Source organism: Pseudophryne corroboree, chromosome 4 (genome assembly GCF_028390025.1).
Source record: "Pseudophryne corroboree isolate aPseCor3 chromosome 4, aPseCor3.hap2, whole genome shotgun sequence".
Taxonomy (NCBI): Eukaryota; Metazoa; Chordata; class Amphibia; order Anura; family Myobatrachidae; genus Pseudophryne; species Pseudophryne corroboree.
Window position 1 is genome coordinate 296,489,563 of NC_086447.1, and position 17,923 is coordinate 296,507,485.

Genomic DNA, 17,923 nt, shown 5'->3' on the forward strand with positions numbered 1-17,923 from the left:
GTCTCTGCCTGAGACGCATTCTATGGAGGAATACATTAAAGAGAACCTAGCAAAGGGGTTCATTCGACCTTCTTCTTCCCCAGCCGGCGCAGGATTCTTTTTTGTAAAAAAGAAAGATGGTGGTCTGCGGCCGTGCATCGACTACAGAGGTTTGAACGACATTACCATCAAGAACCGTTATCCTTTACCCCTGATTACTGAGCTCTTTGACAGAGTTAGCGGAGCTACCATCTTTACAAAGCTGGACTTGAGAGGTGCATACAATCTCATCCGGATCCGTGAGGGTGACGAGTGGAAGACCGCCTTTAACACCCGTGACGGACATTATGAGTACCTCGTCATGCCCTTCGGATTGAGTAATGCTCCAGCTGTCTTCCAGCATTTTGTCAATGAGATCTTCAGAGACATTCTATACCGTCATGTCGTGGTCTATCTAGACGATATCCTCATTTTTGCCAACGATTTAGAGGAACATCGTTTTTGGGTTAAAGAGGTTCTGTCCCGTCTCCGTGTCAATCATCTCTATTGCAAATTAGAGAAATGCGTCTTTGAAGTCAAGTCCATTCCGTTTCTAGGGTACATTGTGTCCGGTTCCGGACTAGAGATGGATCCTGAGAAACTACAAGCAATCCAAAATTGGCCGATACCCTTAACCCTCAAAGGGGTCCAGAGGTTCTTGGGGTTCGCCAACTATTACCGAAAGTTTATACGAGACTTTTCCACCATTGTGGCGCCTATTACTGCTTTCACTAAGAAGGGTGCTAACCCGTCCAAGTGGTCTGAAGAAGCCATGCAAGCATTTCATCTTTTAAAACAAAGGTTCATCTCTGCGCCTGTTCTGAAACAGCCTGACATCGACTCTCCTTTCATTTTAGAGGTGGATGCCTCCTCCGTTGGAGTAGGAGCGGTGTTATCTCAGAGGGCTAAAGATGGCCATTTACACCCTTGCAGTTTCTTCTCCCGGAAGTTCTCCCCAGCTGAGCGCAACTATGCCATTGGCGACCAGGAGTTGCTAGCCATCAAGCTCGCTCTAGAAGAGTGGAGGTATCTGTTGGAGGGAGCTTCTCATTCAATCACCATACTTACAGACCACAAGAACCTTTTATATCTGAAAGGCGCACAATGTCTCAACCCTCGTCAGGCCAGATGGGCACTTTTCTTTTCCAGGTTCGACTTTAAACTCCAGTTCTGTCCGGGCTCTCAGAATCGCAAGGCCGATGCCCTTTCCCGCTCATGGGAGCAAGAAAATGAGTCAGAGTCTTCAGACAAGCATCCTATTATAAATCCGTTGGCATTCATCACGGTAGGGATGGACTCTACGCCCCCATCAGGGAAAAGTTTTGTGAAACCGATGCTAAGGAAGAAGCTCATGCATTGGGCCCATGCTTCCCGTTTTGCCGGACATACAGGTATCCAAAAAACCCTGGAGTTTATCTCTAGGTCCTATTGGTGGGCAACTCTGAAAAAGGACGTCTTGGAGTTTATTGCATCTTGCCCAAAGTGTGCTCAACATAAGGTATCCCGCCAGTCGCCTGCGGGGCAACTGGTTCCACTATCTGTTCCCCGTCGACCTTGGACCCATTTGTCGATGGATTTTATTACAGATTTACCCATGTGCAACAAGTTCAATACCATCTGGGTGGTAGTTGACCGGTTCACCAAGATGGCACACTTCATTCCTCTCACCGGTCTTCCGTCAGCTTCCAAGTTGGCTCAAGTATTCATACAAGAGATCTTCCGACTCCACGGTCTTCCTGAAGAGATTATCTCAGATCGAGGAGTTCAATTCACAGCCAAATTCTGGCGAAGTTTATGTCAAGTCCTTCAAGTCAAGCTAAAGTTTTCCACGGCTTACCATCCTCAGACCAATGGTCAAACCGAGAGGGTGAATCAGGACTTGGAGGCCTTCCTCCGCATCTATGTGTCCTCCTCTCAAGATGACTGGGTTCAATTACTTCCCTGGGCCGAGTTCTGTCATAACAACCAGTATCATTCTTCATCTGCTTCAACACCATTCTTCACTAACTTTGGATTCCACACTAAAGTCCCTGAGTTCCAACCGCTTCCAGCAACTTCTGTTCCCGCAGTGGATATCACCTTGCATCAGTTTGCCAATATCTGGAAGAGCGTACGATCAGCTCTGCTCAAGGCATCGTTCAGGTACAAGAAGTTTGCGGATAAGAAGCGTCGAGCAGTTCCTGCTCTCAAGGTGGGTGATCGGGTATGGTTATCCACGAAGAATTTGAGGTTAAGAGTTCCCAGTATGAAGTTTGCACCTCGCTATATCGGTCCTTTCAAGATTGAACAAGTCATCAATCCTGTTGCTTACAGACTTCAGTTGCCTCCCTTCTTAAAAATACCCAGGACATTCCATGTTTCCCTGTTGAAACCGCTGATCTTGAATCGGTTTCATTCCTCACTTCCTCCAACTCCGAAAGTCCAAACTCAACGAGGCGTTGAGTATGAAGTGACAATACAAAGGAATGTAACCAGGCGCTAATATATCATCACCATAATTTGATGGTCAAATTACAAATATTAAAAAATTATATATAAATAATACTGCAAATACTGTATACTCAAGCTGCAGGAGAGAGCTTGACTTGGGGTAAATCAAGTCAAAAAGAACCGGCACTTTATAGTCTCCGGTAACACTAGAACACTGAACTAATCCCCTCTTGCGCTGTAAATAGTATGATATGGCTCAAAGTTCAATAAGGACAAATGGATAAATTCATATATTCTATATATTTTTTAATAATACATATAAATATATATATATATATATACACTTTACAATGAACTATTAGACCGGTCAAAATAAAATCACTAACAAATATATTACCTAGCTATAGGAGGTGGATCTCAGGTAAACTCTGTGCACAGAGTATTTTTAAAAATAAAAATCAGTCCATGTATTGGATTAAAAAATCAATTGACCAACTATAATTCGCACCCATGTAGTGAATAACATATTTAAACGTGGTTATGTATTGGAATTCCTCAATATGTTACCACTTAACCAGGAAGATAGTATTGTGCAGAATAACCGCTCCACACTGGAGCCTTACGTGTAGCTTGCACCAGTGGTTGTATCACGGGAGAGTCCAATGACAGGAGAGACGGTCTCGGGCTGCGGGAACGGCGCTTCACTGGCGCCTGCTGTGCTGATAGTTTACCCGACTTCCAAGCTGCGGGAACGGCGCTTCACTGGCGTCTGCTGTGCTGATTGTTTACCCGACTTCCAGGCTCTCTGAGTACACGTCTCCAAGTGCCGTATGCAGACACCTCAGTCACGGTTGTATTCCGCCAATCTCCGTTTGATCCACGAATAGTACCGCTGGATGATGGTATATTGTAGGGGTGCAAATAAGCTGGTACAAGGGTCCAATGGTCTACTTCTGACGCGTTTCGCTCCTCTTATGGGGGCTTCCTCAAAGAATGAGTTGGTCAATTGATTTTTTAATCCAATACATGGACTGATTTTTATTTTTAAAAATACTCTGTGCACAGAGTTTACCTGAGATCCACCTCCTATAGCTAGGTAATATATTTGTTAGTGATTTTATTTTGACCGGTCTAATAGTTCATTGTAAAGTGTATATATATATATATATATTTATATGTATTATTAAAAAATATATAGAATATATGAATTTATCCATTTGTCCTTATTGAACTTTGAGCCATATCATACTATTTACAGCGCAAGAGGGGATTAGTTCAGTGTTGAGTATGAAGTGGCCAAGATCCTGGACTCACGTCACCGTTACGGTCAACTACAGTATCTTATTGACTGGAAGGGTTACGGCCCTGAGGAACGTTCATGGACCAATGCTTCTGATGTCCATGCTCCTGCCTTGGTCCGGAGATTCCATTCCAAGTTTCCTCAAAAGCCAAAGAAGTGTCCTGGGGCCACTCCTAAAGGGGGGGGTGCTGTCACGATCCGGGTATCTGGACGCCATTTCTTACCCATCAGATGCCTCCTAAGGCTGGCTCAGCGTTCCAGGACCGGATCCCATCTGTTATCCTAATGTTCACATTCCTGCATCCTCTCCTGTCTCTCTGAGACGCTGTCACAGTAACGCCTTATTACATCTGGCATGGCGTCTCCCGCGGCCTCCGCCGCCGTCCCTGAGCTTCTGCATGCAGAGTGTCAGAGTGGCGATTACGTCAGCCGCGGCCTCCGCTGTGTCCGCGTGGTTGGATGTGCACTTGTCAGCCTGGCGTCTCCTGTCTCCAGTGGCCGGCGCCGCCATTACTGTTTTCATTACCACATGGATTACAAACCAAACTTCCCTCCAAGTGTCTGCATGGGCGCAGCCATCTTGGATTCTGTCAGCTGATCATTTCCTCCAATCTGTTGTCAGTATTGTTAATCTGCATAATTGCCTAGCCAATCCCTTCCTTGCTGCAGGTATAAATACACTGTGCCTGAGCAAGGAAGGCGTCAGTGCTTTGGTTGTTAAACCTAGTTCCTGTTTGTCTCTCTCCTGTGATTGTCTTCCAGGTTCCAGCTCCTGTCTCAAGACTTCCACCATAGAGACCCGCACCAGCATTCCACCTGCGGTGTAGCCTGACTCTCCAATCCATTGTGGATTCATCTGTTTCCAGCTACAACATTACCTGCTTCCAGCTCAGCTTCCAGCAGAGTACAGCTTCTCTTAAAGGGCCGGTGTCCTTTCTACACTTTACCACTCTCCACCGGTATTATTATTTCTCCGCTCTCAAGTTCTACATTTCAGTTCATATTTCATCGCTCCCAAGTTAATTTATTATTTAACTGGTTCCAGCCAGTATCCACTCCGTGCTAACAACAGTCTGGTTCCAGCCAGTATCCACAGCAGCCGTTTTATCTTCAGCAACCCAGCTTTTCCTGGAACACCAGCTGGCACAATCCTGGGTTATCTCCATTGCTACAGTCGGGCCTGGTAAGGACTTTCCATCTAGAAGATTATAAGAACTATCTCACACTACCAGTGCCCTGTGGCTCCTGCCATCCTGTAGTACCCAGGAACTGTATTTATTCTTTGCTGACTTTTACGTTTTCTTTTACTGCTGCTGAGTTGCGGAGTTGTCATAATAAACATCATTGACTTTTATCCAAGTTGTCGTGGTCACGCCTTCGGGCAGTTATTATTCATGTTACTTACATGTCCAGGGGTCTGATACAACCTCCCAGGTTCCGGTACATCTCAGCCCCTACAACTGAGGCTGCCTCCCGTCAGCTCAGGCCCTCAGTTGTGACACTCGGTGGCTAAGGATGTGGATCAGTGGGTTCGGGCATGTGACATCTGTGCCCGAAATAAGACTCCTAGAGGGGTTCCTGTTGGCCCATTACATCCACTCTCTATCCCATCTAAGCCATGGACCCACATTTCAATGGATTTTGTGGTGGACTTGCCCAAATCCTCGGGGATGACAGCCATCTGGGTTGTCGTTGTGACAGGTTTTCGAAGATGGCGCACTTCGTTCCACTGGTTGGGCTGCCATCGGCCAGACGCCTGTCTGAATTATTTATGCTGCATGTTGTGCGTCTCCACGGGTTGCCACTTGATGTGGTCTGTGACTGCGGATCCCAGTTTGTGGCCAAATTCTGGAGGGCATTTTGTTCCGATCTCCAGATTTCTGTCAGCTTGTCGTCAGGCTACCATCCGCAGTCTAATGGGCAGACTGAAAGGGTGAACCAGTCCTTGGAGCAGTTTCTCAGGTGTTATGTCTCCAAGTGTCAGACTGACTGGGTTGCTCATCTGTCCATGGCGGAGTTTGCCTATAACAACGCGGCTCACTCTGCTACAGGGATCTCTCCCTTCCTTTGTGTGTATGGGCATCATCCTAAGGCCAATTCTTTTGACCCCCCTGGACTCCACGCCTGGTGGTTCCTCTGTGGTTTCGGTCCTTAGAGGTATTTGGCGGAAAGTGAAGAAAGCCCTTGTGTCTGTGTCATTAGTGACCAAAAGGGTTTTTGATAAGCGGAAAAGACCCTGCAGCTTCAAATTAGGAGACTTCGTCTGGTTGTCTACCAAGAATTTGAAGTTGAGACAGCCATCTCATAAGTTAGGCCCCCGGTTCATCGGCCCTTATAAGATCACCAGGGTTATCAATCCGGTGGCATTTCAGTTAGATCTGCCCCGTTCTTTGGGTATCAATAAAACATTTCATTGTTCCCTTTTAAAACGGGCGATTAGTAATCCGTCTTCCAGTGGAAGACCTTCCCCTCTTCTGATACGTGGCCAGAGGGAGTTTGTTGTTGAAAGGATTCTTGACTCCAAGATGGTTCGGGGTCGGCTGTCATTTTTGGTGCACTGGAAGGGGTATGGCCCGGAGGAGCGGTCGTGGGTGCGCAGTTGTGATCTTCATGCCCCCAGACTGATACGCTCTTTCTTCTCGCAGTTCCCCGATAAACCCGGTGGTAGGGGTTCTTTGACCCCTCGTCAGAGGGGGGGTACTGTTAGGGTCTCCTGCCCTGTGCTGCCACGTCGTCATGGCAACCGGGAGACAAGTGCTAGCGGAGTAACCTGAGCGCAGCTGATACTCCGGTTCGGGTCTTTTGCTGTGCAGTGGTTACAGGCTCTGTGCACGGCAGGGGATCCGGTGCTGGTTTTTGTGCCCACAGTCTGTGAGGTCTGAGTGGGGCGTGGACAGCACCTGCTTTATAAGGCCTCTTCTCAGGTTAAGCAGATGCTGCTGAATCTTTGTTGGTTAGTCAGTTCCTGAAAGTTAGCCAGTACTGTGTAGCTTTGTATTTGTTGTTGCTTACTGCAAATAGGCCTGGGGATTTGGTACTACACTCTGCCAATCCAGACCTAGCAGTAAGACTGGAGTCAGTCGTTTAGCTTGCTGGGGTTCTTTTACTACTCTGTGAACTTAGCAAGTTTGCGGCTGTATTCTAAGACTTGCCTGCCTAAATCCTGTCTCACTGTGCAAGGTGTCAGGTGTCAGTTTAGTGGCAGTAAGCTGAACCTGTGCACTGCAAGTGAGAATTAGGATTGTGGAGACTCTCCTTGTGTCTATCATTCCATCTCTGACCAAGGAGTTTACTGCCACACCCGTTGGTAACCCTTTAGGGTTTTGCTGTTGCCCTTAGCAACAGCATTTTGGGTTCTCTACGTATTAAAACACAACATCTTGCTTTTCCCATCTGAGCATTACTAATACTAGGGAGACACCCAGTTCCTTAGCCTCTGGGCTTCTCTGTTCACTTTGTGTGTATTTTGTTACCCTATCACCTTCTGTGTCTGTCTGTGAGTTCATTTGCTTTGCATACCTATCCGTTCAGACACCAGTACATTCCTGCAGGCACTGGTGTGCATAACAGTTCAAACACCAGTACATTCCTGCAGGCACTGGAGTGCATAACAGTTCTGACACCAGTACATTCCTGCAGGCACTGGTGTGCATAACATAAACACAGTTGTTTGACAATAAATGGCTTCACCCAACCACTAACCAGGAGTGAAAGAAAAGTTTGTGAGTTATCATTCATATTCTCTGACAAATGGCCAGAAAATCACAAAATCTGCTAGGGTATGTAAACTTATGAGCACAACTGTACATACACACATGTACAATATGGGTAAAACCTAGCACATGCATATTTCTTTTCTGCTTTATTTCAAAAACTTTTCCTGTTGCTATCATGGCATCTTTCAATTAAGGCTATAAAAGGCCTAGTTGGGTATGACTCACAAGCCAGTCCTCTATAGATAGATGTTCCCCTCTGTATCTGGGAGGTCCCTTGACGTGGGCTGTAAGCTTAAATGTTTTGATCAAAATATGACAAAACTCCCTCTGTTTTATTTGCTACAAACACATAGCATTGCGGTATATTATTGTAAAATTATTGATAGTAAAAGTCTTTCTATTTTTTTTTTATATAATTCTTTATTTAACATTGTCAAAGAAAGCACAGATTAAAAAAAACAAAAAAAAAACAGATCATGCAAGTCCAATACAGACCATATTTTTGGCATAATAAAAATTAAAAAAGATAATAAAAAATTAAGTTAGTAACGAATGGAAAGGGATAATTGGAAGGTTAGGGCAAAAGGGGGGGGGGGGGGAGGTAAGCATGTGACAACATTTGAAGGTTTGGATACACATTAACCACCAAGGGTACGAGAGAAAAAGCAGAAGTAGGATATGTCAGTCAGTGCCCATGGGTCTACGCACTGAATTAGCAATGAGGACAAGGAGGATAAGGATCTATGCTCAGTAAGCAGCCATGGAGACCAAACTTGAGTAAAAACATGGCCACGACTGTGGAGGTAATAAGTTATTTCTGCCTTGGCTGCGACATGCAAGATATGGGTTTTAAGCGCCGAAAGTGAAGCCTGTTTCCAATTCAAAGCGATCAGGGACTTTGCCGCTGCCAAAATAAGCGCAGTCTACTTTCTGGAAAATTTGTTGAGGCCCGGGGAAGATAATACAACAAAAATATCCAGGGGTCTTTTGGTACTGGGGTCTCAAAAAGAAGGCTCAGAAGTCCATGAACCAAGTCCCAAAAGGGGACAATAGTTGGGCAGGTCCACCATATATGGACCATAGTACCCCTGCAGCTACAATCCTGTTAGCAATCAGAAGAGGATGGGAACATTTTATTAAGTCTATTATGGGTATAGTACCAGCGATAATAAACTTTATATGCAATTTCTTTGATTTTCGTAGTAATCAAGCTTTCAGCAATCCCCGGTCTCATGTTGTCCCAAGCTTCGTCATCTGGAGGAGGGCCAAGGTCATGTTCCTAGGCAATCTTGTGGGATCTAAGAGAAGGGAGGATGGCATCTAAAAGGAAGGCATATAGTTGGGAGATCAAGACTCTCAAAATGTCTAAGGGCCCCGAGAACAGAAGGTGAATGCAGAGAATGTATAAAGTGGCGGATTTGAAAAAATTCAAAAGGGTTAAGTACCCGGGATGTTTTTGTTGTTGTTGTAGATCGAGCAGGGATAACCATTGACTCTGGTCAGAAAAATCCAAGGGGAACTTAAACCCAGCCCGAATCCAGGTACGGAATCTCATGACCAAAGTTCCAGGAGGAAATAGAGGGTTGTACCAGATAAAGGTGAAGGGAGAAGTCGAAGCAGAGAGCTTCATTCCAGCAGAATGGAGATCCCAGAGCTTGGCATTAAATTTGAGAGCGGCAGAAGTTTGAAAGTAGGAGGTCGAGATATCGAAGGTAGGCCCCCTATAGGGGTTAGATCTGGGAGTCCAACATAAGTTGATTCAATATCGAGCCAGGAAGTAGAACCCGGATGGAGAATAAGAAGCAACAATATGAGAGAAGTGAGAAGCTAAATAATAGAGCTTGACATCAGGAAGACCTCGACCACCTCCTGGAACTGATCTCCCAAGAGTCTTAGTAGCAATTTGTGGGGGTGTATAATTCCAAATTAAACGGATAAGAGCTTTTTGAATATTACAGAGAAAAAGGGCAAGAACGGCTACGGTCAGACCGCACTGAGTATGCCCAAACTCGTCTGATCTTGGAAGCCAAGCACTACAGGGCCTGGTTAGTACCTGGATGGGGAACCACCAGGGAATACTAGGTACCGTAGGTATTTTACTCTCCAACAGCTAAAGCAATTTGGGACCCATTGGACTCGAGGTAGTGACCTCATTCATATAAAATCCTGATCATAGAGGATATGTATGAATTATCTCTGAGGATGAGGGTTTACTTATTTTCGCTCACTTACATTATTATTTTGCCCATAATAGGTACATTGGTACTTGTGAACACTTATGCTCTTTAATCATTGATGCCAGCTCTCGTCTTCTCTTAAAGTATACATTAATAAAAGATATGTTTTTAATAATTTCATCATTTCAATTTTTCAAGTGTGCCCAGGAAATGGCCTATAGTTGCTTTTTTTGGTTCTTTGTTTTCTCCAAAGGACCATACCTGTTATTTCATAGTTGTCATAACTATATTCCGCGAGCACCACCAACCATTTGCTGAACTTATCATTTAAGTAGGCTTTTACGTTGGTCTAATAATAATACTTCTAATTCACTGAACAATAATTGTTATATCCTGTGCAGATTTATTTCTTTTTGTTAAGACTGTACAAACTGAGGTCTATCTCAGCTCCTAAATCTAGCACGGATCAGAGGATCATCAGTGTATATACTTACTATCCCCATTGCCGAATTATGACCACCTTCAATCTTAAAACTGAATTAAGTACTAAGCGCAGAACGGAAGATTTGGAAAGCATTTTTCCCACTGGGGACGATATTAAAGATCCAGATCCCAACTGGGAAGATGAAATCCTGAAATTGAAATATATTCTACAACGACAGACACGTACAAATTGGGATCTAACAAGTTTGGAGAACTATCAAAAACAAAAAATCATACCCAGAGGCCTTAGGCCTAAATTATTCCCTTCATTTGAACTATTCCCCGCCAACCTACGACAGGAGTGGGAAACTACTTTACTCAAATGTTCCTATGAGCTAATTAGCATCCTTATAAAGCATAATAACCTTGTCTTGGACGAATGTACCAAAGAAATTGACAAAATTGCCAAGAATCTAGAACAATGGGAACAAAACCCCATATTTCAAAACAGATTTGAGAAAATCAAGAAGGACCTGCAAGTATACGAACAGACTATAATTGATAGGAAGAAAAACAAGTTTACCAGGGACAAGCGGGATTTTTCCAACAACAAGATATTCCAGTGGAATAGACCGATTAGAAAAGAACGCCCCGTGGGACACTCTAACACCCCATCTTCCTCAGAAGTAGATCTATCTAGCGCAGATTAAATTGACAGTCATACCTCGGACCGTAGAAGTATTTCAACATCTAGAATAACTAACAACTCAGTGACCGGTTTTTTCGAGCAAACCAGGGGAGCACGTGGCTACCAAGCAAAAGAAAAACGAGACGTAGTAAGAAGAAGAGGAAGAGAAAAATGGGGCTCACCATCTCCAAACCGGTATCCCAATCGCAGGAACAAGAACTAAATCAGACCCACAATAAACTTCAAATAATCAACCTTTCCAATCATATCCTTACAGTACAACAAAGATCAGTCTTGGAAAAAGGTTTAACTTTCTCACCTACGAAAAGATTCAACAGATTCCAGTGGCAAACTAACTTACAACTTTTTGCACGAAAATTACTATTAGCAAAATTTTTTACAGAGAGAACAGGAACATCTGAATCCTCCTCTGACTTGGAAAATCTGTCGTCACAAGAAAGGCTAGCTCTGGCGACATTGGAAGAACTTGCTGACCCTAACGAGTCAATCCCTTCTACACAACAAACAAGACCTTTGCTGAAAAAAAATTAACTTTTTTCCCCAAGGATACCTTATACCCAGAGGTTAAAGTTTTCACGAACCTGGTCACTCGGGATCTGGACAGATTATATCTGAATAAGAAATACCATCACCCTGCAGGTAATCTGACACCGAACGAATGGAGGGCGCTCCAGGAGATTATAAACCTGGACTGACGTAGTACTGAAACCGTCGGATAAAGGAGGAAATGTTGTGATTTGGCCAACAGAACTATATCTTAAACAAGCCAAGAAACAACTGGATGATCAATCATGCTACCAGAAGAGTATCTTTGACCCTACAGAAAGGTACACTAAACTTTATATGAATATCATCAACAGGGCATATCACGATGGCACTATAACCAAGTCAGAGCAGGACTATCTAACGGTTGATAATCCTCGAGTACCAACATTTTACCTTTTACCAAAGGTTCACAAGGATCTCCGAGACCCCCCCGGTCGGCCCATAGTCTCAGGAAATGGCGGCCTACTAGAAAGAGCCTGTACATTTTTGGACACACATCTTTTTTTAACATCAATAGTTTTTATTGGATTTTATGTCAAATGCAAAAAGAAAAGGGGGGGTACAGAAAAAAGAAAACAGGGTGGGGAGGGATGTACACATCAATATAATACAACATACATATAAGACAGATAACATAGCACTAAGCAGGTATTCAGGTATCCTAGTCAAATTAACAGAGGGAAGCGTGCAGATCTAGTTCAATAGGGTTTATCTACTCCGCCCCTAGCAATAGGGTGTAAGCACTTGATAGCATTATAGACGTAACGGCTAGTATAAACAAAAAGGGAAAGCTTGGGAGATGAAGCACTTAAGAAGTGGAAGATTCCTCATTTAGGCTAAATTGTAATGGGGAAGTCTTCCCTGGGTGTGTTATGAGAGCAGATCCTTCCCCCTCCGTGACGTATTCGTGCCATTGGAACCATTTTACAATGGGAGAAGAAGCAGAGGAGGAATAAGGCACATACTCAGTTTCCATGGTATAATGGAAGTGAACTTTATGAAACACTTTTAGAGCAGGAGGGACTACCGCTTGTTTCCAGGCTTGGGCCAAGGTTGCCCTTGCTGCTATACAAATGTGTCCCAATAAGTACCTTTGGGAGGCCGAGACCTCTAGGGGATACATATGTAGGAGAGCTAAAGCTGGGGATGGGCTTAAAGATAGACATAAAACTTTATTTATCAGCGTAAATACTTCTGCCCAGAAAGCATGGAGAAGGGGACATGACCAGAAAATATGGTACAAATGTCCTGTTTCTCCGCAGTTTCTCCAACAGAGTGGTGAGCAGGAAGGCCAAAATGTGTGCAGTCTGTCCGGGGTCAGGTATAATCTATTCAGTAATTTAACATGCATTTCTGAATGGTTTAAACAGCGTGACATGCGGAATGTTAAACAGTATAATTTCTCCCATTGTGACTCTGCTATGGGAATACCCAAGTCCCCCTCCCATCGCCTCTGAGCATTTGACTTGTGGTATGGGACCAATGAGATGAGCGTATTGTACCAATAGGTAATATCTTTAGTTGATGTAAGCAATACCACACGGGATAGGATAGACTGAACTAGAGAGTTGGGGGGAGTTTGTACGATGGGTAGACCCTTAAACCAATGTCTGATTTGAAAGTAGTGAAATAGTTCAGTACTCGGGAGGGAGAATTTATCGTGCAATTGGGCGAATGAAAGAAAGGCGGTTCCCTCTAGTAAGTCTCCAAGGGTATGAATATTACAAGCATTCCACGCAGAGATATGTAGGTTGGGAATTAACTTACTCACTGCTTTAAGTGAAAGGGCCTTGTAGGGGGTAGTAATGCCAGGGAGCCTACTCATCAAACTATCCCATATTTGTAAAGAAGAAGCCGTAGATGGAAGGATGGTCAAGTCGTTGGGACGTAGGGCTTTAGGAGTCCACAACAGATCTGCTAAGGGGTATCCTATGCAACTAACATCTTCGATATGGGCCCACAAGGATACAGGATTGGAGGGGTTCCAGGATTTCAGTTGGGCAAGCACACATGCTTCCTGATACATACTCAGGTCGGGTAACGCGAGACCTCCTCTGTGTCGAGGAAGTATCATTCTAGCATGTGCCAATTTTGGGGGGTACGATTTCCACAGATATTTCGTCAGGACAATTCTGCATTTATCAAGATATGGTTTGGGGAAAGTATAAGGTATAGTGCGAAATAAATACGTAAGTTTGGGTAAAAGGGACATTTTAAAGGCAGATAAACGACCCAGCCAGGATATCTCATACAAAAGCCACGAGGATGTCAGGGTCTGGAGAGTGAGTATCAGGGGAGGGAGATTTAAATCAAAAACAGTAGAGGAGATAGGAGGAATATGTATCCCGAGGTATGTAAGTGAGTCGAGTTTCCAGTTGTATGGGTATTGAGATCGTAAAGCAGCCGTGAGTGTATCGGGTAAGTGGACAGGTAAAGCGTCAGTTTCAGTTGTGTTCAGTTTGTAGTATGAGGCCTCACTGAAGCTATGTAGTATCGAATGTAGATGCGGGAGAGAGGAGGAGGGTCGAGATACAAAGAGAAGAACGTCGTCGGCAAAGAGACACAACTTATGGGAGAGTCTCCCATGGTTCAGGCCGGGGAATGCAGCATCCGCTCTGATTTTAGCCGCCAGGGGTTCAATGCCAAGGGCATATATCAAAGGTGAGAGAGGGCAACCTTGGCGTGTTCCATTAGTGATTGGGAAGGCGTCCGACAAGAATCCATTGCTAAATACTCTTGCTGACGGTAGAGTGTATAATGCTAAGATTGACGTCAGGATCTGGGCTGAAAAGCCAAATTTAACTAAAACAGTACGCATATACAGCCAATTTAATCTGTCGAACGCCTTCTCAGCATCCAATGAGAGTAATAAAAATCCCTCGGTGCCGGGGGCCCTGTCTATCAAGTTGAAGACCCTACGGTGTTGTCCGAGGCCTGTCTTCCAGATACAAATCCAATCTGGTCAGGGTGAATCAACAATGGTAAATAGGCACTAAGTCGGGATGCTATCATTTTAGCATAGAGCTTAACATCACTATTAAGCAATGCGATTGGTCTGTAATTGTGGCAATGGGCAGGGTCTTTCCCAGGTTTGGGGATAGCTACCACCTGGGCCTCCAGCATTTCCTTAGGGATGGTACCAGTACTGGTTATATCATTAAACAGAGCAGTCAAAATGGGGGAGAGACGGTCCGTAAAGGAAGCATAAAAGTCATTAATAAACCCATCGGGGCCAGGGGCCTTGTCCTTAGGGAGGGATTTAATCGTAGATTCGACCTCTAGTGCGGTCCAAGGGGCATTTAAGGCATCTAACTGACCAGGGGTTAAGGTAGGAAGGTTGACAGAAGAAAGAAACGCTTGTATAGAGTCAGGAGTAGGCTGGAATGTGAGGGGGTCAGAGTGTAAATTGTACAATTTAGTATAGTAGTCTGCGAATTGGTTAGCAATATCCAGAGGGTTGGCAAGCTTAGTTCCTGTAGAGGAGAGAATAAGTTTAATTCTATTGCGAGCTCGATGAACACGAAGTCTGCGAGCAAGCATTTTGCCGGGTCTATTACCTACTAAATAGAATTTCTGTCGTAATCTATTGAGGGCTGCTTGGGTTCTAAAAACCAACCGTTTTTGTAGTTGGCTGCGAATGTCAGATAGTTCCTTACGCAAGAGCCGGGTGGGGTGTTTCTTATTCTTATCTTCAGCTATTTTAAGTCTCTGTTCTAGGTCTAGTTGGAGTTGTTTGGCTTGCTTTTTAAGCGTAGCTCCAGTCTGGATAGCAGAACTGCGGACAACCGCTTTTAACGCACACCAGTAATTTGGCAAGGAGGTGTCCGAAGGGGAATTAGTGTCTGTATACAGGGACATGCAATCAGAGATAATTTTTTTGGCCAGCGGGTCGTGCAATAGGTGGAGAGATAATCGCCATGGTCTGGGGGGCACGGGAGCAGAGTTAATGTGCCATTTCCAATATAGCGGTGCGTGGTCGGACCAGGGGATAGGTAGGATATCGACCGCACCAGAATCCTGTAAGGTCCATTTATCACATAACACAAGGTCAATTCGTGAATATGAATTGTGAACCGGTGAAAAGAACGTGTAGTCTCTACCTGAGGGGTTGTGAATGCGCCAGATGTCATATAGGTCGAACTCTGCTAACACGTTACGTAGCGCTAATGAGGGGCCAGGGCGGGATTTAGATGTAGTTGAAGAGGGTTGGGACGATTTATCAAGTTTGGGATCTAATACTAAGTTAAAGTCTCCTAGGAGGATTAGGGAGCCGACCCGGACCTTTTGGATAAGCAAGCAGAGCTTCCGAATAAAGGCCACTGTTAGGGTCTCCTGCCCTGTGCTGCCACGTCGTCATGGCAACCGGGAGACAAGTGCTAGTGGAGTAACCTGAGCGCAGCTGATACTCCGGTTCGGGTCTTTTGCTGTGCAGTGGTTATAGGCTCTGTGCACGGCAGGGGATCCGGTGCTGGTTTTTGTGCTCACAGTCTGTGAGGTCTGAGTGGGGCGTGGACAGCACCCGCTTTATAAGGCCTCTTTTCAGGGTAAGCAGATGCTGCTGAATCTCTGTTGGTTAGTCAGTTCATGAAAGTTAGCCAGTACTGTGTAGCTTTGTATTTGTTTGTTGCTTACTGCAAATAGGCCTGGGGATTTGGTATTACACTCTGCCAATCCAGACCTAGCAGTAAGACTGGAGTCAGTCGTTTAGCTTGCTGGGGTTCTGTTATTACTCTGTGAACTTAGCAAGTTTGCGGCTGTATTCTAACACTTGCCTGTCTAATCCTGTCTCACTGTGCTAGGTGTCAGGGGTCAGTTTAGTGGCAGTAAGCTTAAACCTGTGCACTGCAAGTGAGAATCAGGATTGTGGAGGCTCTCCTTGTGTCTATCATTCCATCTCTGACCAAGGAGTTTACTGCCACACCCGTTGGTAACCCTTTAGGGTTTTGCTGTTGCCCTTAGCAACAGCATTTCGGGTTCTCTACGTATTAAAACACAACATCTTGCTTTTTACATCTGAGCAGTTCTAATACAAGGGAGATACCCAGTTCCTTAGCCTCTGGGCTTCTCTGTTCACTGTGTGTGTATTTTGTTACCCTATCACCTTCTGTGTACGTTATGTCATATTCCCCAGTTTGTCTGTGAGTCCATTTGTTTTGCATAACAGTTCAAACACCAGTACATTCCTGCAGACACTGGAGTGCATAACAGTTCTGACACTAGTACTTTCCTGCAGGCACTGGTGTGCATAACATATTCAGCAGCCTAATACTCCTGTTGAAATTTTGTGGGAATATGGAGCATACCCCTCAAAATACGTTGCAACAGGTGGTCGATCAGGTGCAGGTCCTGACTCGACAATTTAATGATTTGTCCATTAAAATGCACACCTCCCAGGCTGCTGGCGGAGCTCCCGCAGCAGCAGCACCTGCAGGGGTTAAGGAGCCGAAAGTAAATCTCCCGGATCGTTTTTCTGGAGATCGCTCGCAGTTCTTTTGTTTCAAGGAGAGCTGCAAGCTATACTTCCGGCTTAGGCCTCAGTCTTTTGGGTCGGAGATTCAGCGGGTGGGCATAGTGATTTCCTTGCTACAAGGAGACCCACAGGTCTGGGCATATGGGTTGCAGCCTGACTGTCCGTCGCTTAAAAGTGTTGATGCTTTTTTTACGGCACTGGGCATGTTGTATGATGACCCTGACAAGACGGCCTCAGCCGAGGCTCAGATTTCGATCCTTAAGCAAGGGCGAAGGCCAGTTGAGGTTTACTGTACGGAGTTTCGGAGGTTGGCCCATGATACCCAGTGGAATGACCCAGCCCTGAGACACCAGTACCGAAGAGGTCTTTCTAACCAGATAAAGGACCAACTGGTACAATATCCCTTGCCTGATAGCTTGGATCAGCTCATGCAGTTATCCATCCGGGTGGATAGACGGCTGAGAGAGCGTAGGCTTGAAAGGGAGACTGAGATTTCCTTCCTTCCCAAGGGAACCTCAGACTCTGAGGAATTTTCTGAGGAGCCTATGCAGATTGGGGCTACCCGCCTCTCCTCGCGTGAGAAGACGCGGAGGAGACAGCAGGGGTTGTGTTTGTACTGTGGGAATAAAGGTCATGTGGTAGTATCATGCCCAGAAAAGCCGGAAAACTTCAGGGCCTGAGGGTGATGGGAAATATCCTGTCAGGCCAGAAGTCAGAATTTCCCAAGAAGACTTTTATCATTCCGGTGACCTTGAAGATCCTCGGTCAAACTGTCAAGACTGAGGCCTTTGTGGACAGTGGGGCCGACGGGGTTTTTATGGACCGCCAATTCGCCCTAAAACACTCTGTTCCCTTAGTACCCTTGGCATCGGAAATTGAGATTTGTGGGTTAAACGGGGAACCATTATCCCAAGGTAAAATTACCTCTTGCACTAGCCAGATTTCTTTGTTTATTGGAGCCACACACTCTGAAAAATTGTCCTTTTATGTGACTGTCTGTACTTTTGCCCCATTGGTGTTGGGGTTACCCTGGTTAAGGGCCCACAATCCTCAATTTGACTGGGTCTCTGGGGAGATTCTTAGTTGGGGTACTGATTGTTTCAGGAGTTGCTTGAGCCTTCCAGTCAGGCTCTC

General features: G+C 45.1%; 1 protein-coding gene and 1 pseudogene across 2 annotated transcripts in view; one reads left to right on the plus strand and one right to left on the minus strand.

The window, feature by feature from the left end:
• SLC7A14 (solute carrier family 7 member 14) overlaps positions 1–17,923 on the minus strand; it is a 246,794-nt gene that overhangs the window by 149,705 nt on the left and 79,166 nt on the right. The window lies entirely within an intron of this gene.
• Positions 9,440–9,558, plus strand: LOC134912644 (5S ribosomal RNA; annotated as a pseudogene).